Here is a 24,229-nt window from a genome sequence, read left to right on the forward strand (position 1 = left end):
GAATCTTTAATAAATAAATAAAAATCACCACACAAAGGTAGAATTTCCTACCCTTTTTTCCCATAAAGATAATCTCCCACCCTGTAAACCTCCCCTGTTCCTTATGCCCGAAAGCTCTCAAGGCTTGCTGATGACTGATGGAGAAGATCATGACTTGAATATATCATACAGTATGGAGATTCCTGCTTGGGGAAAATTGGGGTGGATGGGAGGACTCGTTTTGAGAGTGCTAGGGGAGTAGGAGTGAATAGTTGCACACAAAAAAAGCCAAAATGCAAAGAAAAAGTGGATATTTAAAACAGAAATGTGAAATCTGGGGGACATAGCATTGCTATTAGACTTTCAGTTTGAGAAAGAGTGTCATCTTAATGAGACACACCCAAGATATCTTTGGTCACCAATCTGCACCTGTTATAATATTTGCCATCTCTCTCTACAGCTACTATCACCAACTTTGTTAGTCAAGGAAACTATATTCCCTTGCTAAAATCCTTCCTCCCTTTCATTGCATTTCGACTTCTCACTCATGATGTCACAACCCAAGAACGTTCCTGCGCTTCGTGCATTATTCAAAGTTCATTTACCTTAAACAGGTAAAGTTTAATATTGAACAAATCTCTTTAATCAATAAAGAGTTTCGTATGTGATTCCATCAAGCAACTAAAACCAAAATAATCTCTCCTAAAATGCTACAAAATATAGACTAGATATCATGTAACCTAGAAATTATGCATGACAATATAAAGTTACATTTTAATTTTAACTTGATGCCTTACTCAATAAGTACAAAATAGTGAATTACATAATTTCCTTTATTTTAAAGAAAATCTAGATTAAGGGTTTTCTGAGCAAATGGCTACCAAAATCCCACTTCCAAACTTCTACTTTATGTCATACGAGGCTTAATTGAGAGGTATCTTCATAGGGTAAAAACATTACTCAATTTGAAAGCATAAGACCTTGATTTGAGACCTGCTACTTCTAAACAGGACAAAACTGCTACTTCTAAGCCACTTAAACATGATCAAATAAGGTGGGAGGGAGGAACATATAAATATCTAAGGGTAGTACCTGGTATGCAGTTGGCATTTAACAAAGATGGGCATATAATTAGATCCAGAGTGTAATGATTAGGATCAAAGGACTGTGGGATAAAGAAGACCCAGGGTCAAATTCTGAATCTGCTTCTCACCAGATTCAAATGTTGACACATTTGGGGAGCTTTCTTAGCCTCAGCTTATTCCTCTAGGAAGTCCATTCCTACCACAATGGGCCTTACAAACATTAAAAAACATAGCACATAAAGGGAACTTAACCTAGTGTCTGGCACATTGGAAGTGCTCGATAAACATTTTCATTATTATCATTATTCATACAAATTAATGTTTCAGAGGGATGCTTCATAGTGATTCTACATTTTTGGATGTTTGAAATACTAAGATATTGAAATAAAATAGTATTTGGGCTACCTTATATTTAATTAAATTCAAATTAATGCTAAATCATCACAGACTAAAATCTGAACTTTAAAATTATGATAATGGGGGATCCCTGGGTGGCTCAGCAGTTTAGTGCCTGCCTTCGGTCCAGGGCATGATTCTGGAGTCCCTGGATCAAGTCCGATGTTGGGCTCCCTGCATGGAGCCTGCTTCTCCCTCTGCCTATATCTCTACTTCTCTCTCTCTCTCTCTATGTCTCTCATGAATAAATAAAATCTTTTAAAAAATAAATAAATAAAATAAAGTAAAATTATTATAACATTAGCAGAAATAAACTGTAACAACAAGGGAATACCAGAATGTAATACATAGAAGATCCAACCAACCCACATTCTTTCTCTAATAGTACTGGAAAAACATATTTTATGGGAAGACATAAAATAGGTAAAATCACATTTTAATACATTTTCATTTTATTATTTCTGAGGCTCTGTGAGATGATCTTCTCCCAAACTGTCTCATGTTTCCTAATGTTTAACATTCAACCATTAGAGAGTTAGTCATTTGACTTAAAAACATTCTCTGGAAGCAGGAAGACAACATGCTACCAGATATAAACATCTAAGTGGACATGAGGTTATCGTAGACATTCCAAAAACAGATCATGGATTCATAAATATCCTAGAACCAGAAAGGATAACTATCCAAAGGCAAAAGAAAGGTGAACAGATGTGCCCAGCTTCAGCTGTCTCCTACATTGGCAGGGGGGAACTAGAAACTTTTTATGGATAAGAATTGATTTTACTTAACAACAAAATCATACATGATCTTGCATTTGTGTAATGGTGAAGATAGATCTGATTAGAAGATTCCAAAGGTTTTAGGCTATGTTTTTCCTTTCAAATTCTATCAATGATCCAGATCCTTGAGATATTTGCATAAAAAAAACGTGATACAGCTATAGAATGCTGCCCTATCTGAAATGTTTTTATAATATCTATTGTGGAGCTATAATTTTACTAAAGACAACACAATGAAATGACAAACTCTTAAAAATCACCTATTTTTAGTCTTTGCTTATACATAAGAATAATATAAAAATATGCATTAGATTGGCAGGCCTGTCTTTGGCAGCCAAAGGCACAGCACCAAAAATGTATAATTATAAAATCACTCAACAACTATTTTGTCATGTAGCATGGCAGGTAAATAATGGTTGTGTTAATGTATGTATTATTTTAGTATCTGGTTATGCAAATGTAGACATTTGTTCAAGTGAAGGTTAAGCCTTTGGGAGATAATGGTTAAGATCCCCTGAGGATATTCTCTATTCTCAACAAAGGAAGTATTAAGTTTTTCCTCTGAGTATTTCTTTAAAAAGTATTTATAAAGTTTCCAAAGAAATGTGTACTTCTTCCTCTTAAATTCCAATATACAAAAGTATAAAGTAAATTACAAATATCTCCATATTACCTAGTCTTCCTGGTGCAGTCTGTCGTGTTGCCTTTGCATGTGTATGTGTGTATGCACATGGAGACAGAGACAGAAAGATTCTTCAAACTGTATTGTCAATGTTGTCAAAACTAGAGATTTTCCAACAGCTAAAGATGGATCTTCGTAGCTGTGGGAGTCTTCTGAATTAGACCTTTCTTACCCTTACCTGAATCAACGGTTTTAAGATCAAATCTCTAAGCTATTCAAATAGGAATTGTGGATATTTATAGTCGAGTGTTGTCCAATTCAGCATTTCTCAGTTCTAGCTGCTAAAACAGAAAGGAGGTGGAGGGGGTGGGGAACGGTGGAGAGAGTGGCATCAATATGCAAACCTCCAAAGTTTTTTGAAGATCAGTTTAAATATTTACCTCAAAGTTCAGAGAGGTTTCCAAAAGTTGCCCAGTTGGATTATTTTTAAGGTTTTTTGTTGGGTTTTGTTTTGCTTTTAAGAGTTTATTTATTTATGAGAGACAGAGAGAGAGAGAGAGAGAGGCAGAGACACAGGCAAAGGGAGAAGCAGGTTCCAGGCAGGGAGCCCAACGTGGGACTCGATCCTGGGTCTCCAGGATCACGCCCTGGGCTGAAGGGGGCACTAAATCGCTGAGCCACCCAGGTTGCCCTGTTGGGTTTTTTAAAGTATTTAAATTCTACTCAGCATCTAGTGTACTTTTGATTGCAGAAGTAAGAATTTAGTGATTCATCTCTTACCTATAATACCCAGTGCTCATCATAACACAAAAGTTGCCTGGTTGTTAAGAGTCTGCACATCTACTAAATGGGAAGAAGTCTCATGAGCTTGACCTCCTTGGAGAGATGAAGGCTGCTTCCTCTGTGGAGAGGGAAGCACTCTGAGAAGCTCTGCTCATACTATTGTGGTGCATTGTTTTCAGTCCTAATTGAAACTAGGAAATGCAGGGAAGTGTGATAATGAAAACAACAGGATCAGCGGAGTGTGGAAATTAGCTGACTTTTTCCCCACAAAATCTGTAAAAACAGACTAGTTTGAGTTAGGGGTGTGATTTCTGGGTTATATGCTAGAAGGGGTGTTTTACAGCTAATACCATGAAGCCAATAAGGAAATAGCCTTCGCTTACCTGTGACTCCAGGCACTTGTTACAAGAATGCTGCTTAAGAATAAATACAAGACTTTCTCAGAAGTCAAAATGCAGAGGTGAAGTTGGTGGTGGTGATCCATTCAAATCAGACCTGGTCCATACAGTTTTGAGCATTCCGTGAATCTCTAGCACAATGCCTACTTTACAGAAGCACTCAATAAATGGTCATTGGTGCCCTTGTTAATGCTTTGTTCTAACTCTAAGGGCATGATGTGCCATCATGAAGAGCAACGCTTCTTTTTTAATAGCTACACAAATCATTGGCAACTGGGAAAATCTTTCCCAGCCATCTGAAACTCTAAAAGAGACCTCTAAAGGTTAGTATCCAAAATACGTAAAGAGCTTAAATAACTGGGATCCCTGGGGGGGCGCAGTGGTTTGGCGCCTGCCTTTGGCCCAGGGCGCGATCCTGGAGACCGGGGATCGAATCCCACGTCGGGCTCCCGGTGCATGGAGCCTGCTTCTCCCTCTGCCTGTGTCTCTGCCTCTCTCTCTCTCTGTGACTATCATAAATAAATAAATAATACCTTTAAAAAAAAAAAAGAGCTTAAATAACTCAACACCAAAAAGCCACAATTAATCCAACTTAAAAATGGGTGGAAGAAAAAAAAATGGGTAGAAGACATGTACAGACATTTCTCCAAAGACATCCAGGTGGTCAATAGACACATGGAAAGATGCTCAACATCACTCATAATCAGGGAAATGTGAATCAAAATCGCAATAAGACATCACTTCACACCTGTCAGAATGGCTAAAATCGCAAATACAAGAAACAAGTGTTGGTGAGGATGTGGAGAAAGAGAAACCCCCATGCACTGTTGGTGGGAATGCAAACTGGTGCACCCACTGTGGGAAACACTATGGAGCTTCCTCAGAAAAGTAAAAATAGAATTACTATATCATTTAGTAATTCCACTACTGAGTATTTGCCCAAAGAATACAAAAAAAAAACTGATTTGAAAAGATATATGTACCCCTCTGTTTCTTCCAGCATTATTTACAGTAGCCAAATTATGGAAATAGCCCGTGTCCACTGAGAGACAAATATATATGGAATTGATATACATGTACCATGGAATATTGTTCAGCCATAAAAAAGAATGAGATCTTGCCACTTGTAACAACATAGAGAATATATTGAATATAGAAAGTATAATGTTCAATGAAATAAGTCAGAGAAAGACAAATACCATATAATTTTACTCATATATGGAATTTGAGAAATAAAAGAAATGAACAATTGAAAAAAGAGACAAATGGGAAAACAGACTCTAAACTATAGAGAACAAACTGGCAGTTACCAGAGGGGAGTTACCAGAGGGGAGGTAGTGAGGGGGAGAGGTGAAAGAGGTGAAGGGGATTAAGAGCACCCTTATGGTGATGAGCACTGAGTAATGTATAGAATTGTCAAATCACTATATTGTACACCTGAACCTAATATAACACTACATTAACTATACTGGAATTAAATTTTCAAAATGACCTCTGAAAGTGGGAAAAAGGAAGATTTGTATCTGTGTGTGCTAGATTGTAAATCCCTTGAGGAATTTCTATCTCTTCAGTGTCACTGCCTAGTTTAATGCATGAAATGTAGCATGACCTCAGTAAATGCCACCATAAAGGGCACTGGCGAAGAGCACAAACTCTAAAGTCAGCCTGTTTGGGTATATATTCTGATTCTCCCACTTATTAGCTGTGTAATCTTGAGAAAGTTATTTAACCTCTCTGTGCTTCTGTATCCCCATTTATAAAATGGGGGTAATAATAGTTTTGACTTTCCTGGGTTACCCTGAGGTTTAAATGAACTATCACACGCAAATTGCTCAGAATAGTGCCTACCACCACGGGGTAGCTATATATTTGCTATTATTATTGTGATGATGAAGATGATGAGCTTTCCCCCAAACCTTAAGCACTAGCCTTAGAAATACAGCATGAAACCGAGCTTTCTGCCACACTCCTGGGGCCTCCTGACCCTCTGAGAAACGTATACAGTCGTCCCTTTCATATCCAGTAATCGATTGTGACAAAAGCTACTAAGTGGAACACATTCTACCTAATTGTGGTTTTTTCAAGAAAAAAATGATGCCAAAGGAGCTGCCAAGTGCCTCTGCTGTGTTTTCAAAAGGCAAAGTTAAATCTTCTCTTGCTGCTCTTTGAACATTATCTGAAAATGATTAGAACTGTAACATTTGTGCTCTATTTAAGAAAATAACAATATTTTCTAAATTAGTGGGTAAATGATACTTACTAGTGGCCCCGTTAACCCTCACTGGCTTTTTTGGACGAAATGAGCCTATTTAAGAATAAATAAAGCACAAGAAACCTATTCTTCCTAAAAATCAATAAATAATGCTTTTAATTCACTTTGATTACTGGACTTGGCAGGAGAATAATCATGTCATGAAACTGACACCACAACAAAAAGCATTATGCTGACAAAAACAAGTAGGAATAAGCCAACTACTGAGCCGCAGAAAGAAAACATTATGCCCAGAAGTAGTTTCTGCCGCGAAATTGGGAGCCTGGGCTGTGCGGTCGGCCGCAGCGTGAAGAGCAGCGATTCTCTCTTGCAAAGTGCACTTGTTACAGCTGAGTGGCATCACCTCCACCTGTGCAGCAGTTCTTCCCGCCAACGGTTTCCAAGCGGTGTGAAGCCTGCCTCTGACACCTCCCTAGTAAACTGTGCCTGCAGATGAGATGACAGGCCGAGGGGAGCATGCACTAGATTCTGTTAGCAGGAGAACAGCCCCGACCAGGGCTTGCCATTGCACCCGGCCCCATGACGTCACTCTAAATGCCCGGGAACGTCAGCGTTCATTTCCAAGAGGTGATCATTGTTGCCGACCTCAGTGAACAAGTTGCATGTAAAGCATCCCTTTTTTTTCTCTTTGTTTCTTGGAATCTACAATGAGAGTTTAAATGGAAGGAAGGTCGAAGTTCAGTAAGAGAAGCCTGGCCAGACAGAGCAGAAGAAAGATGGACCATGGAACCAGGAAGACCTGCTCAGGCTATCACCTTTGCCTTCCACACATTGTCTCCCTAATCAAGTTCACTTCTCGTCTGCAGACTCAGGTTCCTCCGTAGCAGAAGGGAATAATAAAATCTATCTCAGGGCTCTTATCAGAATTTAATGACATGTGTAGGCATCCAGCACATGGTGTTGTATATACTCAATGAAAAATACTATGAAAATTGTCTGCAAAATGACTCTTTTTCTTGGCCTTTAATATAGAGGAGACACCCAAAGGCTCCTTTGTATAAGGGGACTGAAACCAAGCTGGATAACCCTGGAAGGTGAGATGAACTCGCAGGAGTCTAGAGCTGCGGGACACATGCTGCTTACAGCAAGGCACGAGACACTGGGAGTGAGGTTGTCACCTGGAATGCAATCAGGAGGGCCCCAAGTCCTCTCTATGCTCTCCTATCTTCACTGCAATCTTCTCTCTCTACCCCCTACCCCCAACTAACCAAACCATTGCTGGAAGAAGAGGAAGCCATCACTGTACTGTATGATGCCGGCTGCCAGGGAAGCTTACAAAAGGCTCTGCTTACTGCAAACTTCCTGACAGCTCTCACACCATCACTGTTGCATGTGCAAACCCTTTTTATGACTCCTTTAAACAGAGAGAATGTTAAGAGGCTAGAGCAAGCATGTGACTCCACTGTGAATACCTTGGGCTTATTTATATACTGGGATGGGAAGAAGACTGATTTTTCTTCATTTTTACTTTACAGGCTGTGATTGCTACAGTATCCATGCCCCTCTCTGAGACTGAGGCACAGAATTAATAATTCACAAACAGTATGGGGGAGAAAACACATTATCTGACACACATCCAAAACCCAAAAACTAAAAGACAAATGTGGGGGTATGCAGTTAAAAGCAAAGAGCTCTAATTGAAACCTGAGTCACACTTGTAACACCTTCTTCAAATGAAGGAGCACAGTGTGGTCTCAGTTCTCTGCCCATTGCATCCACCCCAATAATACCCAGGAGGATACAGTTTAATACTGCCACAGGCAAAGTAGAAAAGGCAAGAGAAAAGATTGTTGTTCTCTCTTTTCCTTTCTGCCTCTGTTAAACTCCAAGGAAAAGTGTTTCCAGTGGCAGGCAGTGAATCAGACTGAAGAAAGGTTTTGTTTCACCTCTTTAGGTCAGGTTAAATAAAACCTGTGTCAGAAGACATCCATGGGACATCTGGGTGGCTCCGTGGTTGAGTCTGCCTTTCTCAGGTTGTGATCCTGGGGTCCTGGGATGGAGTCCCACATCAGGCTTGCAGGGAGCCTGCTTCTCCCTCTGCCTGTGTCTCTGCCTCTCTGTGTGTTTCTCATGAATAAATAAATAAAATCTTTTTCTTAAGAAAAAAGAAAGAAAAAACAAAAACATCCTGGCAATTTATCTATAGCTAAAGATTGGCAGGGACACTGGGTGGCTCAGCAGCTGAGCATCTGCTTTCAGCTCGGGGTATGACCCCAGGGACCTGGGATAGAGTTCTGAATCAGGCTCCCTGCAGGGAGCCTGCATCTCCCTCTGCCTATGTCTCTGCCTCTCTCTGTGCCTCTCATGAATAAATAAATAAAATCTTTTTAACAAATAAAATAAAATAAAGATTGGCAGATCTATCTCTATGCACAGCCAGTCACCCCCCTTTCCCATTGTTCCCCTCCTCTTGTGAATGCCCCAAGAAATACATGGGCAAGAGCAGAAAGATACTACACAGTTGTCTCAACGTTTTTTTCCAATCAATTCTCATGCAAAAACAGACTCATCAAGAAATATACACTAAACACATCTATAATGTGCTAGGTCTCGCTGCTTCCTTCATGCATTTTCTGACAACACAGCCTCTTATCTATTTCGTCATAATGAGATACAGTTAGTACCAAATAATTTAGTGTGTTGCAATCTTGGTTATATGATTCAGTGTAGTGGTTAAGAGCATAGGGTCTGAGCACAGGCAATAGTGTTAAGGACACCATGAAGATAGTGAAAGGCAATGCATGGAGTGGGAAAAAATATTTACAAACCATTATCTGGTTCGGGATAAATATCCAGAATATATAAAGAACCTCTACAACTCAATAAAAATGAAACAACCGTATTTAAAAATGAAAAAAGAATTTAAATAGACATATCTCCAAAGAGGATTTACAAGTGGCCAATAAGCACATGAAAAGATGCTCAACATCACTAATCACGAGGGAAACGCAAATCAAAACCACAGTGAGATACCATTACAATGGGTACCAGAAAAAAATGTCGGCAAGATGGTAGAGAAATTGCAACCTTTGTACAGGGCCAGTGGAAGTTTGAAATGGTGCAGCCACTATGGAAAACAGTATACAATGTCTAAAAACAAACAAAACAAAGAATTAACTCGAGTTGTAATAATTCTTCTCGCATATACCTAAAATAATTGAAAGCAGGAACTCAGATACTTAAACATCCATGTTGTATATTTACACTTTACCACAATAAAAAATATATAGGAATTTGGAAAAAATAAAGAGCCTAACTTCTGGAGCCAGTTCCATATGTGCCACCCTAGGTACCCCAGATTAGCCTTGGGCAAGTAATTTAGCTTTCTGTTTTCTCATCTGTAAAATGGAATAAGTAGAGTGCCTAAGTCATAGGTTGCTGCAAAGTTCATGGCAGATGACAAAAAGAAAAACCTGGCACATAATAAATGCACAAAACATGTTAGCTATTATTATTGCTACTTTGTATGGATGCTAAAAAACCCAATGCTATAGACAACAAATATTTCTTGCTTTTCTGCATCCCCTTAGAGCATTCTCTACATGTTACTAAATACTTATTTACTCATTTACATCTTTATATACAAAGAGGAACCTTACTGACTTAGTATCAGTGATTGTTTTCCAACACAGAATATAAATTAATATTGATCCATTCATATTCTTCAATAAGCCTCTTTGACCCAAAGATATACATTTGTAGACGTCTGGGTATTATCTTGAAAATATAGGTAATGCTGAGGTATTATCTTGTAAAGGACTTAATTCACATGGCTATATTCCAAGGCCAAGAGAATCATGAAGTCTTTCCCATTACTGTTGTTAACCAACCTATAGAACCAATCACAGAGTACAATGTAATTCAGACATCACCATTTATAAATAGATTCAAAGTAAGTCAAATAGATGGCAAAATCTCTGAGACTCGAAAGCTGATGCCTTCTTAGATCTCTTCACATCACTGAGGAAGGGATGGAGGTGTGAAGGTCATATAGACCACCAATAATAAATTCTGGCCCAGATGACGTTGGGGATCCATATTAAATTTCAAAGCAAGTGTATCTAAAGACGATGTTGGTTTTGAGTTGACAGCATGAGAAACAGGGCATTTGCTAATTCTCCCCTTTTAAAAAAAATAAAATAAAAAACCTCTACTCAAAATCTGTGATAATATAATAACAGGTGATTTCTGATATGTACAACATTTTTACAAGCTTTTCCTAAAATGAGTTTTTTAAAACCTTGCCTGATGCTGGCTTCTAAAATCATCTTCAATCTGAGTGAGAGCAAATTCATTTAACGGTTTATTTCTCCAACAATTTGAGTGACTATATCCCCTAGATATCTTTCTCGGAGCCCACACCCTAAAGCTTCATAATTCCATTAAATCACCACACAGCTGGGCAATTCTTTCTTTGCTCACATTATAGTGGTCCCCAGGGAATTTATGTAAATCTATGGAAATTCATTTTAAAGTCTGTACTCCAAAAGGGAGGATGCATCCTCATTAAGTAAACGATTATAACTACAAATAAGCTAAAAGGAACATGCTGGAGAGCTAAATTAAACTTTTCATCAGGAAAACTAAACCATTCACTTTCATATATGAGCTTTACCCAAATGCTACCAAAATCATGAGACAAAATATTTTGATGAAGTCCAAACAGATACCAAGGAAAGTGTAGCTGAGCCACTATGGCAGAACACAGCCTCCTTTCTGGTATAACCACCTGATGCCACCTTGGGCCATGGTACAGGAAAAGCTTCACCCTTATCATTCACAAGTTCTCAGGAAAGACTTCTCACATAAGGGTGAAAAGAAATGTACTCCCAAAGTCTTTCAAAGGGCACCCAAGTCAATTCTAAGAACCCCTAAAAAGACAGCTTAAAGGAGAAGATATTGTGTGTTAAAAAGAGGACACAAGCTTTGCAGTTAGACTTATCTGCCTCCCACTCCTACATCCTTCACCTACTAGCTGAATAAATCACCTAGACTTCATAGCATGGTTGGCACTCAAATGCCTTCATCTGAACAACAACGAAAAATGAGGTCTGAGTAAAATCTAAGCTCTAGAAATGAGGAGCTAACTGGAAGGGAAAGGAGAGAATTCCTCCACTTAAAAGTTATAGGTCCTCAAACAACTATGGTGTCTTCCCATCTTGGTAGATCTGCTCACCTCTCCTACTCCTGAGAAAGTAGGGCTAAAGCAATTTATGAGAACATTGACTCAATATTGCCACAGCCCTTTCTTCTTAAGCCATTCTAACATTTATTTTTTTCTCATATCTGAAAACTCCATACTCTACACAAATTACATCTTGGTTCTGAAGTTAGAATTAAAAGTGAAAATATCAAATGATCAATTTTACCCATGAAAATCCCCCCTTAGGAAGGCTTAGCATTGGAATAGTCTCCCAGGAAGTCCAGCATTGGTCATTTCTTATGCATTATTGGGACAGATTGCTGATTCTTCAGTGGAGCCCAAGTGAACCAGCTGCCTTGACTTTCAGATTCATGTCATCTTAAAGATATCTGCAGAGACATAGACATTAGATATAGCTTCTGATAGTAGATTCATATTCCAATTAACATGATTCTCACACTCCATAGGAGATAAATGAAACTGAGACCAAGAGATGAAAGACAGATTCCCATCTCCATGCACACATTGGGTGGAATAACTGGTGGAATGGCCTACACTTTTTATATATTTGTTTTAGTATGTCTTTATTTTGCTAAGCAGTATGACAACATTTGCATACATTAAATATGCTTTAATCATCCAAGCATGATATTATGCCACATTTTGTTTTGTTACTGAAATGAAATTGTAGTCAATGGTAAACCCCACCAATCAGGCCACATATGAGGGCTGATAACTCCCGCTAAGTAAGAAAAAAAAAAGAGAGACTCCTTCACATTTTAGGAATTAAGACAAATCTTAGTCACCACTAGTAAATATCTGGGAAGAACACAAATACGTGAAGGGTAAATAACAAGCTACTAAACAATGATGGGGTCAACCAACAAATCAAAGAGGAAATAAAAAATGCATGTAGGCAGGGACACTGAGGTGGCTCAGCAGTTAAGTGCCTGCCTTTGGCCCAGGGAGTGATCCTGGAGACCAGGGATCGAGTCCCACATCAGGCTCCCTACATAGAGCCTGCTTCTCCCTCTGTCTGTTCTCTGCCTCTGTGTGTGTGTGTGTCTCTCACGAATAAAGAAAATCTTTTTAAAAATACATGGAGACAAATGAAAATGAAAACCCAATGATCCAAAATCTTGGATGCAACAAAATTTGCTCTAAGAGGGAAGTTTATAGGAATACAAGCTTACCTTAAGAAACAAACAAACAAAACAACCCTCAAATAAACAATGTAAGCTTTTATCTAAAGGAGCTAGAAAAAGAACAAACAAAACCAAAAGCAGTAGAGGAAGGAAATAATAAAGATTAGAGCAGAAATAAATTAAATAGGAACTAAAGAAAAAAAAAACCAACAATAAAACAGATCAATGAAACCAGGAGCTGGTTCATAGAAAAGATTAACAAAGTTAATAAACCTTTAGCCAGACTCAGAAAGAGAAAGGGCTCAAACAAAATCAGAAATGAAAGGAGAGAAAGAACTGACACCATAGAAATACAAAAGATTATAAGAGAATATTATGAAAAATTATATGCCAACAAATTGGACAACCTAGAAGAAATGGATAAATTCCTGGAAACATATGACCTCCAAAAACTGAACCAGGAAGAAATAGAAAAATTTGAATAGACAGATAACCAGCAATGAAATTGAATCAATAATCAAAACACTTCCAACTAACAAAAGTCCAAAAACAAGTGGCTTCACACATGAATTCTGCCAAACATGTAAAGAAGAGCTAATACCTACTCTTCTCAAACTATTCTGAAAAATAAAAGGGGAAGGAAAGCTTCCAAATTCATTCTATGAAGCCAGGATTGCCCTGATACCAAAACCAGATAAAGACACCGCTAAAAAAGAGAACTGCAGGCCAATATCTCTGATGAACATAGATGCAAAAATTGTCAACAAAATATTAGCAAACAAAATCCAAAAATAAATTTTAAAAATTCAGCATGATCAAGGGGGATTTATTCCTGGGATACAAGGGCGGTTCAATATTCAAAAATCTATCAACATGACACATACCATCAACCAAAGAAAGGATACAAACCGTATGATCATTTCGATAGATGAGGAAAAAGTATTTGAAAAAGTTACAGCATCTGTTCGTGGAAAAACCCTCAACAAATATAGAAAAACCTAAAGACTCCACCAAACACTGCTAGAACTTATAAATGAATTCAGTAAGTTGCAGGATACAAAATCAATATAGAGAAATCCATTGCATTTTAACACACTAATAATGAAGTAGCAGAAAGAGAAATTAAGAAAACAATCCCATTTACAACTGCGCCAAAATTAATAAAATATCTAGGGATAAACTGAACCAAGTTGGTGAAAACCTTGTTTTCTAAAAACTATAAGTATTGCTGAAAGAAATTGAAGATGACACAAACAAATTGAAATATTTTCCATGTAATGGACTGGAAGAACAAGTATTGTTAAGATATTCATGCTACACAAAGCAATCTACACATGTAATGCAATCCCCATCAAAATACCAACAGATTTTTTTCACAGAACTAGATAAATAACCCTAAAATTGTATGGAACCACAAAAAGACTCTGAATAGTCAAAGCAATATTGAAAAGAAGAACAGAACTGGAAGCATCACAATCCCAGATTTCAAGATACACTACAAAGCTGTAGTAATCAAAATAGTATGGTACTGGCATAAAAATAGATACATAGATAAATAGAGCAGAACGGAGAATTCAGAAATAAATTCATCTTTGACAAAGGAGGTAAGAAAAATTAATAGGAAAAGATGGTCTTTTCAATAAATGATGCTGGGAAAATTGGACAGTGACATGTAAAAAAAAAAATGAAACTGGTCCACTTTCTCACACCATACACAAAAATAAACTCAAAATGGATTAAAGACCTAAGTGTGAGACCTGAAACCATAAAAATTCTAGAAGACTGCATAGGCAGTAATTACTCTGACATCAGCCATTAGCAACATTTTTCTAGACACTTTCTGGGGCAAGGGAAACAAAAGCAAAAATTAACTATTAGGACTACATCAAAATAAAAAGCTTCTTCATAGCAAAGGAGTCAATCAACAAAACAAAACAAAACAAAAAGACAAAAAGATTGGGGGAAGATATTTGCAAATGATATATTGCAAATGATATATCTGATAAAGGGTTAGTTATATATAGTTATATATTGGACTAGTTATATATATTGGACTAGTTATATATATATATAGTTATATAATATATATATAGTTATATATATATACAGGACTAGTTAGTTATATATTTCCATTTGTCTCCAATAAATATAGATCTATTATATATCCAAAATATTTATTAAAAAACTTATACAACTTAACAACAACAAATCCAACTGATAAATGGACAGAAGATATAAACAGACATTTCTCCAAGGAAGACATCCAGATGGCTAATGGACACATGGAAAGACACTCAACATCACTAATTATCAAGGAAATACAAATCAAAACTATAATGAGATATCACCTCACACCTGTCAGAATGGCTAAAATCACAAACATAAGAAACAAGTGTTGGTGAGGATGTGGAGAAAAAGAAACCCTTGTGCACTGTTGGTGAATGCAAACTGGTGCATTCAATGTGGAAAAAGTATGGAGGTTTCTCAAAAACAAAATTAAAACTACTGTATGATCCAGTAATTCCACTACTGGGTATTTACCCAAAGATACAAAAACACTAATTTGAAAAAAAATACATGCACCACTATGTTTACTGCAGGATTGTTTAAAATAGCAAAATTATGGAAGCAGCCCAGTGTCCATCAATAGATGAATGAGTAAAGATGTGATATGTGCATATATATACATATACAAAATATATATATTCAACCATAAAAAAGAATGAAATATTGCCTTTTGTAACAACATGGATAGATCTAAAGAATAACATGCTAAGTATAATAACTCAGGGTATGATAGATACAACATGATTTGGGGATCCCTGGGTGGCTCAGTGGTTTAGCGCCTGCCTTTGACCCAGGGCATGATCCTAGAGTCCCGGGATCAAGTCCCGCGTGGGGCTCCCGGCATGGAGCCTGCTTCTCCCTCTGCCTGCGTCTCTGCCTCTCTCTCTCTCTCTCTCTATGTCTATCATGAAAAAATAAAATATTAAAAAAAAATACCACATGATTTCACTTATATGCAGGACTTAAGAAACACATAAACACAGAAAAAGAGGTAAAGAAAAAACAGGACCTAAAATACAGGGAATCATCTCATGGTTACCAGAGGAGAACTGGGCGGAGTGGGGGTAGGTGGGGGTGAAACAGGTGATGGGAATTGAGTCCACTTATCATGATAAGTTCTGAGTAAGGAATAGAATTGTTGAATCACTCTCTTGTATACCTGAAACTGATATGACACAGTAGGTTAACTATACTGGAATTTGAATTTATTAAAAGGCAACTCTTGGCCGGGATACACAGTCTAGTCCCTGTTACAGTTAAGCTAGCCCCAGAGTCATAGCTGTTTCTGTCTGTCCAGTTCTCTCTCTCACTGCCTGGGTTCTATCCGTCCCATTTACAACATATTTCAACTTTATTTCATTTCTTTGGGAAAAGGAATTCAGACCAGGCAAGTGTTCTCTGGCAGCTGCATCAGATTTTTGATCCAGAAAACTTGAAAAACCTCATCTTTCTCATCTGTCTCCAGATCTGTATTTTGTTTTCCTGCAGCTCCCATTCCTTCATCCTCATCTCTTCACTCCTTCCATCTCTACATGGAGGGAGAAGGACAATAAACATGTATGGGTCACATGCAATTTTTAATACTATCCGCACTCTAAGAAACTATGCAGATTCCAGCATGTCAGTTTGAAAATAAACCCAGCTGCGTTGTGCTGGAACATGAAAAAAAAAAAATGACCATTGACTTTCTGAAAGAGAAAAAATAAGTTGGTTTCTAATTCTTGATTTTTCATTTCTATTTTCAATATGAAATATCTAAAATGTGATGATGTCATTTTAATAAAATATAGAGGCAGAGATACTGTTGCTCGGAAGATTTGCTGTAAATACGCTGTAAGGAAATTGCCCTTACATTATTATAAAAGTTTTAACTTTAATCATTAAAGCCACATCTAATCTTCTACAAAGACGCTGCTACTCCTGCAAGCATAACTCACTGCTGCCTCCTCGATGCTCCTCTTGTGTATATGTTTATCAATGGTGATGATATTAACATGCAATATCTTGTGTTTCAAATTTATATACATCTATTTCCTCCATGTGATGGTAAAGCCTCTTGATTACTTTGGAGATATAAATTCAGTTTCTTGCAAAGAGTAGAGGCTCAATAAATATTTATTGGGCTTTATTTGAGTTATTCTGTTATAAACTTGGGAACTGATAAGAGCACCTTTGCTTCCTCCTCCACGTTTGGCCCATCCCTCACCATCTTAACTAGCCGTCCATTGCTCTTTTCCGCATCCACCACCTCTTAGATACCAATTCACAATCTCTCAGCCTCATGTGTCTTTTGTTTCAATTGCTGCTACAGTAACCAGCTCTGCATGGGTTGGGAATGATTTCATTTGTGCAGAACTTGACAGTAACCATACTCTACGCCAAGCCACAAGCCTCTTGCCAACCCAGAACTTCCTTGTTGACACTGAGGTGCGAGGGGTCTTGTTAGTTGCCCACAACAGCAGTCTGGAACTTCTGGGGAGTACAGCAAACCTGTAATCAGTGACCAACAACAAAACAAAGAAACCTCTTTCTCAACTGTCTGTGGTTCTGAGGTGCAGTTGATATGGCCTTTCACAGGACGCCCCTACAACACGAAGCAATCTCCACAAGTGCCATTAGTTCAGCAGCACACCCTCCAGCCAGTTCTTTATCCCTTCCTATCTCAAAATTTTTACACTCACTGCTGCCCCTCTCAGTAAAAACAATCACATAAATTCTTGCATCAGACTCTGCTTTCTGGGGTGCTTAGGCTAAAACACCTGTCTGCATCACAGCCCCCTGCCAAGAGAGGACATGGTTATGTCTGCATCAGATAATCCTCTCCACTTTTCAGTGGAGGATTTCACAGGGGGCACACCTAGCACAAAGGTTACTCATCCACCAACGAAGTCAGCAAATAAGACTCTAGACTCAGTGTAAAAAGAAGCCAAACAAGTTAAATTCTTCTCTAGGGAACTTAGAGACAGGAAAAGAAGACATGAAGCTAATAGCAATAGATTATGATATAAAGACAGAAAGTGTCAGGGCAGCCATGATGCTGTAATTGCTCAATGCAGTAGCAATTATTACAGGCATGTTGTTTCCCTCTCCCTTCTTCAACTCCTTCTTAGATGCCACCAAGACCTAAGTCAGAGAATCAGCATTCATTTTCAGGCTCTACTCCTTATCTTCATTCAGGCTTTTTGCCATAATATCTGATTAATTAAAAAAGGGCTTCTAACCTTGCTGTTCTGAGCTCAGGCTCTTCCTAACTCATTTCATATTATTTATAATTGCCATCCTGTCCGGTGGCACTCATCAGATCACTTTCTCTTCTCAGGTAAGTTTGATAACTTTTACTTTTTTGATAAGTGTAACATTAAGTGGCTCCTCTCCTCATCAATCCATCAACATTAAATTCAGCTTCATTTTTTATGCTATTTTTCAATAGCATTTCACCCTCAAGCCTTATTCCTAAAATGCACTTTATGGACTTGCAATTTAAAGAACAATACCTTATCCCATATGCTCAACAACTCTATATGCTAAAACTACTGAAATAACCAACAGAATTTTTTATATTTTATTATTTATTCATGAGATACACAGAAAGAGAGACAGAGATACAGGCAGAGGGGGAACCAGGTTCCATGCAAGGAGCCCAATGTGGGACTGGAACCTGGGGATCCTGCCCTGAGCCAAAGGCACATGCATAACTGCTGAGCCACCAGGTGTCCCAATGACCAACAGATTTTAAAGCTAAACCATGTTTCTATGTTGGAATCTATGGATGGTTTCCTTTAAAAGATGGAAAATTTAATAGTTTCTATAAAATACGGTGCATGTCAGGTCAAATTAAGAGAAAGACTGAGCACAATTCACAACAGATGACAGAGGATTGAAGAAATTAGTACGTCCAGATAGTTTGAATGACATGATACTATAGCTAAGAAAGAAAGAGGGAAAGAAATATAGAAAAAAATGGACAAACAGAAAGCACAAAGATCACATAATAAGTAAATATGCATCACTAATCACAATATTTATATATGTAGACCAAACTTGCCAGTTAAAAACAGAAATCTTAAGGCTAGATAAACAAAAATTCAACTATATGCTCTGTATGAGAGATGCACCTAAAATATAAAAGGATATCATGACTGACAGATATATCCAGCAAATAATAGCCCAAAGAAATCTGGGAGCGCTATATTAATGTTATAAAAATAGTCTTTAAGGTAAAAAACAAACAAACAAAAAACCATTATCAGGAAGAAGAGGTGATACTATGTGAAGATTAAAGTTTCAAATTACCAATAAGATTTAACAATTAGATGTGTATTATGAACCTATCTCAAATTACATAGTGCAAAACATTCAAGAACTACAGAGAGAAACTGACAAATCATCATAGTAATATAAGAATAAAACACACATTTCTCAAGTATCCAGTGTTCGGTCATGAAAAAAACCTTCAAAAAAATCTTTGGATTTTTTTTTAAAACCTCATAAAAAAATCTTTAAAAATCTATTTAAAAAAATCTTTGGACAACCAGCCTTGATTTAATGGATATATATATAAATAGAGAAAAAGAGAGATATTCCATATTTTGTTCTCAACTACACAAGATACATTACCAAAATTGAACACATTAATCCATAAAGCAAAGCTTATTATGTGTGTGTGTGTAATATATAGTCTTTATATATATGTATATATGAATATGTAATTCATGTATATATATTTTATATACTCTAATTCCTTAGCCACAATGCAACTCAATCAGAATGATTTGAGATAAACTTTTAATATCTTCTTATGAAAAAGGTCTTACACACAAAAAAATAAATGGAGTAGTATATGGAATGCTCTTGTATCCTTCAATTGTCTTCAACAATTAATCAAATCCTAGTCAATCTTTTATCATCTATATACCAGTCCCATCTGAATTTTTCTGAAACAAATTCATTCCACAAATATTTGTAACTCTATTTAAAAAGGACACTTTTAATATAACCATAATACCATTATGTATTTTTTTAAATATATAAAAATTCCTCAAGTATCCAGTAAGTATTCAAAATTCCCCAATTATCTCAAACACTCTCTTGTTTGTTCTAATCAGGATCCAAATAAGGATCACACAGTGCATCTGATGAGTGTGTTTGAAGTCCCAAATAGATACATTATTAAAACCCCGTAGGATTGAAATTTTAGAACCACACTTCCAAATAATTCATAGGTCACATAAGAAATGGTAATGGAACATTAACAGTGTTTGTAACTGAACAAAGAGCAAAATATCAATATAGATAAAATGTTGAAATGCAATGATGAAAGTAGTAGCTGGAAAAAAATGTTTACCCTTTAATGGTTATATCAGAAGAAATGGTGAAAATCAATGATTTGAACATCCAACTTAAGAATTTGGTGGGGGGTGGGGAGAATGATAGAATATAAACAAAGCAAATGGAAGGAAGAAACAAATGAAAGAATAGATTATTGAGGGGTGCCTGGTTGGTTCAGTCCATTAATCATGGACTCTTGATTTTTGTCTCAGGTCATGACCTCAGGGTCATGAAAATCAAGCCCCATGGAGGGCTCTACACTCAGCAGAGATCTACTTGAGATTCTCTCTCTTCATCATCTTCTGTCCCTCCCAAATTCTCCCTCTAAAGTAAATAAATAAATAAATCTTGAAAAAATAAAGAATAGATTATTGAAATAGAAGACTAAAATACAACATAGGATCAGTGCAATGGAATAAAGTTAGTTCCAATTCTTTGACACTCATTCCTTTGATAGGAGGAATCTACTTCCCCCTCCCCTGGGTGTTCTGTGACCACTCTAAGAGTATAGCAGAGGTGATGTTTTGTCAGGTCTAGGTCTAGACCTTAAGAAAACTTGTAATTTCTACTGCTTGTTTCTGTATACATTTTCAAAATTGTGAATTGCAGTGTGAAAGGCTCAAAAACTCTATTGGAAAGGTCATGTGGAGAGGCCCTGTGCTACATGGACACGGGAAGGAATCCATCCGAGCTCAGCCTTCTCGGTTTCCTTGCCAAGGCATCGGGCACCTAAGTGAACCAATCTTAGACTCTCGAAACCACACCGACAACCAACCGAATGCCCCCACGTAAACTCACGATACTGCAAGAAGAAAAAGAATAACCCAAGCGAACTCTACCTGAATTCTCGACCCACAAAATCATGAGATAATGAGATAGTGGTTGTTTTAAACCAGACTGTTTTGAGGGTAGTTTGTTACACAGTGGAAGATACATGGCAGCAATAAATAAAGCCGAAAGTTGGTTCTTTGAAAAGACTCATAAAATTTGTTAATAATCTCTAGTTAGGAAAAAAATAAACCCAAGAAAACTAAGAAAAAATATATTAAGAAAAAAAGGACCGTGTATCAGACTATATAACAGGGAGATGACTTTGGATTCAAGCCCCCAGGCAGAATCAGGGCAATTTGATGTAGTAGAACAAGTACTTGGAGGAGGTATGTATCCTTCCACCAGTCAGATTTGGGCAAGTCATTTAAATCTATTGGACTCCACTTTAATTACAAAGCAAAACAAAAAATGAAGGCTCCTTCCATAGGTGGAGTCTTTGATGTGACTTCTCAGTGTATGTTTAGCCCCTGCTATTTAGAGTAGTTGTATTTAGAAAATAGTGGAATATAGAACAAGGAGCAAAGTAGCATTCAGAAGGGAACCAACCATCACAGCTTCCTCTCTTTGCTTAAGATGAAAAAACAAAAATGGAGAGTGACATCATTTTTTTTCTTACAAAATTTTAGTATGTATATTCAAGACCTTCTCATGGTAATAAAGTCAATAAAAATCTGTTGAATTAAATTCACACAAACACACAAAAAGGCTTTTCCCCTATAAAAAAAAAAAACACATTAGGTGGTTTGATCAACATAATGCCTATAACTAAAGAACTAATTTTTACTTTTATATATTCTAATAAAACACTGTATAGTAAACTCTAGTTTTTGCAAGATTTTGAGACTCAAACCAACAACTTGTGCTGTGATATGATCTGGAGCTCAAATGGAATTAGGTACTTATCAAAAACATGGCCCCAACTTCTACCTTGCTCTACATTTTTCAAGCGTAACTTAAAATTTTTCTAAGACTTGACAAATTATTTATGTCTTTCTGACGATTATTTAACATGGAATTTAGCTAATGAAGTTCTGTAGTGTGTTAAATCTTAGCTGATATTTTGGAATGATTTTGAAACATATGGATAGAGGGGGTAGGAAGGGCCAGAGTTCTATCAAAATGTTCTAGCTTGTTACCTTAGATAAAATTAAAAGCTACATCATGTTATCACCTTAGTTTCTGGTGAGGACATTTATTAGTTTAAATGCCTTTTCAAATTCCAAAATAAGCTCAATTCTGAAATTTACTGTATAATAAAAATCTAGACCAATTGACATAATGAACAGGCTATAGGCTCCAATGGAAACATTAGGCCTGTCTAAAAAAAGAGTATCATTAAAAATGTTTTATTTTATTTTAAATTATCAAAGCCATTTCACTTATTCAGTTGTTTTCTAATAATGATAAGCATTTGCATGGTAAAATAAACATTTATGATTTAATGTACACAGTATAAACATGAGAAGCATCAAACCCATTAATAGATACAGATTAATCTTTTACTTCTCTACTCTGAAACACATAAAAACATCTTTAAACAGATATAGCTATATAATATGACATATTTATGTAAGAGTCCTCCACATTCTAATTAAAATTGAGATTAGGACATCAATCATATCCTTTACCCATTGCTACTTCAAAAAATAAAAGTAAAAAACCCTAGCTATATGCTTTTTTTAAATTTCAAAGTGTCCTCTTTATCTTTGTGAGCTAGCTAGTTACCTACTACAAGGCATTAGTAATTCCTTTCTTTCCAAGTTATTTTTAGGGTAGCTTTAGCTTTATTAAGATGTCCACCAAATGCTAAGACATTAAATACTGAGTTTCCTCTTCTCTGTCTACCCCACAGATAGGAGATTTCTTGCTTCAAACCTCAGTGCACACATGTAAACACAATTACTCAAAACAAGGCAACAAGTGAGAAGTAGGATTAAAATAAGAACTCAGACAATCTGACTCACAATCCAGCATTCAACTCCCTATAACTTGCTGTTTTCCTTTGTCCTCTTTGCTGTGAACCAAGATACTTGTTCTTTAGCAGGGTGTTTCTGCTGCAAATCCAGTTGCTACTGCATTATGCAATGAAGTCAGAAGCCTGAGCTTGTGACATCAATATAGGTTGCTATGGTAACTCTTTCCATAAGTATTACAGGTTCATTGTAGGCTCAAAAAAGAGGACTTCAGCACAGTAGCAAAATAGCTGGCATTATTCAGCCTAAATCACAACAATAATTGACGCAAAAAAATGTTTTATGCTACCTATAATAAATACAGATTTTTATATTTATGTTTTGTGTCATTATTGAAAGAAATTTTTCAAATATGTTAATCTGTTTAAATGAAAATTCTCCAATAGAAATAGCACTGCTACTGACCTTCTGATATAACAGATCCACAAGATCCAGGAAGAAGAGAGTCTCACCGTAACATAGCTTACTATTCCATGCCTTGTGTCATTCCAGAAGTCGAGTAATCTTTTTTTTTTTTTTTTGAAGTCGAGTAATCTTATGCATTATCTGTTTGGAATTAATTAATAGCATGATTAAATCGTCGTCCCATTACAGAAATTATAGGAAAGGTCCAAGGAGTTGCACATATGAAAGCAATGTTAGGTGAAAAGTTTTCCCAGGGAATGTGTCCATTTTTAATGTAACAACAGTAAAGATCACTTTTTATTGCCCTTGTTCACCCTTATTTCCTTTGAATATTTTTTGCCAATGCCTCAGTTCAAATCATTAAATCCACCTCCCTGTGTAGGAGATATCTAGATTCTTTCTCTATTACATTTTTTTAAATCTAAATTCGAAGCACACCGCTGAATAATTACAAAGCCTGAATTCCTTTCTTCCTTAGCTCCTTTTTGTTTGTTTATCACCCATCACCGTCAGCATGAGGATGTTAGTTCAATTCTGCAACCATGCTTGGGCTAGGCATGGCAGTCACACATGCCAGGCTTTCAGTGTAAGTTGTGTAAGACACAATCCCATCCATAAAAAGCTCATACAGGTTAATAGCAACGACAATAACAAATAATATTTACTGAGTACCTGTCGTGTGCCAGGCACCATGCTAAGCACTCTCCACTCATTATCTTAATTAATTTTCACACAACAAAGAGGGAGGGAGGTACTGTTATCCCCATTACACAGATAAGGGAACTGAAGTTCCAAGAGATAGCCACCGGTCTGAAGTCATACTAGTAGGTAGGAACACAGCCAGCAATTGAATTTAGGATTAACAGACTACAAATATTTATATGTCTCAACAGAAATAAAGGACAAGCTCTTGTTATTCACTGTGGTAAAACCTGAAAATTGGATTATAATCCCACTGAGCAAGGACAGCTTGACATAGAATTCACTGAAGCAGAAAGCAGATGATAGTCTTCAGGTGGACTT

At 36.8% G+C, this 24,229-nt stretch overlaps 1 pseudogene; it reads right to left on the bottom strand.

Moving 5' to 3' along the window:
* LOC140633861 (DDB1- and CUL4-associated factor 13 pseudogene) overlaps positions 1-22,933 on the bottom strand; it is a 209,846-nt pseudogene extending 186,913 nt beyond the window's left edge.
* Between the last annotated feature and the right edge of the window lie 1,296 nt (positions 22,934-24,229).

This window comes from Canis lupus, chromosome 1 (assembly GCF_048164855.1).
Source record: "Canis lupus baileyi chromosome 1, mCanLup2.hap1, whole genome shotgun sequence".
In the NCBI taxonomy this organism is placed as follows: domain Eukaryota; kingdom Metazoa; phylum Chordata; class Mammalia; order Carnivora; family Canidae; genus Canis; species Canis lupus.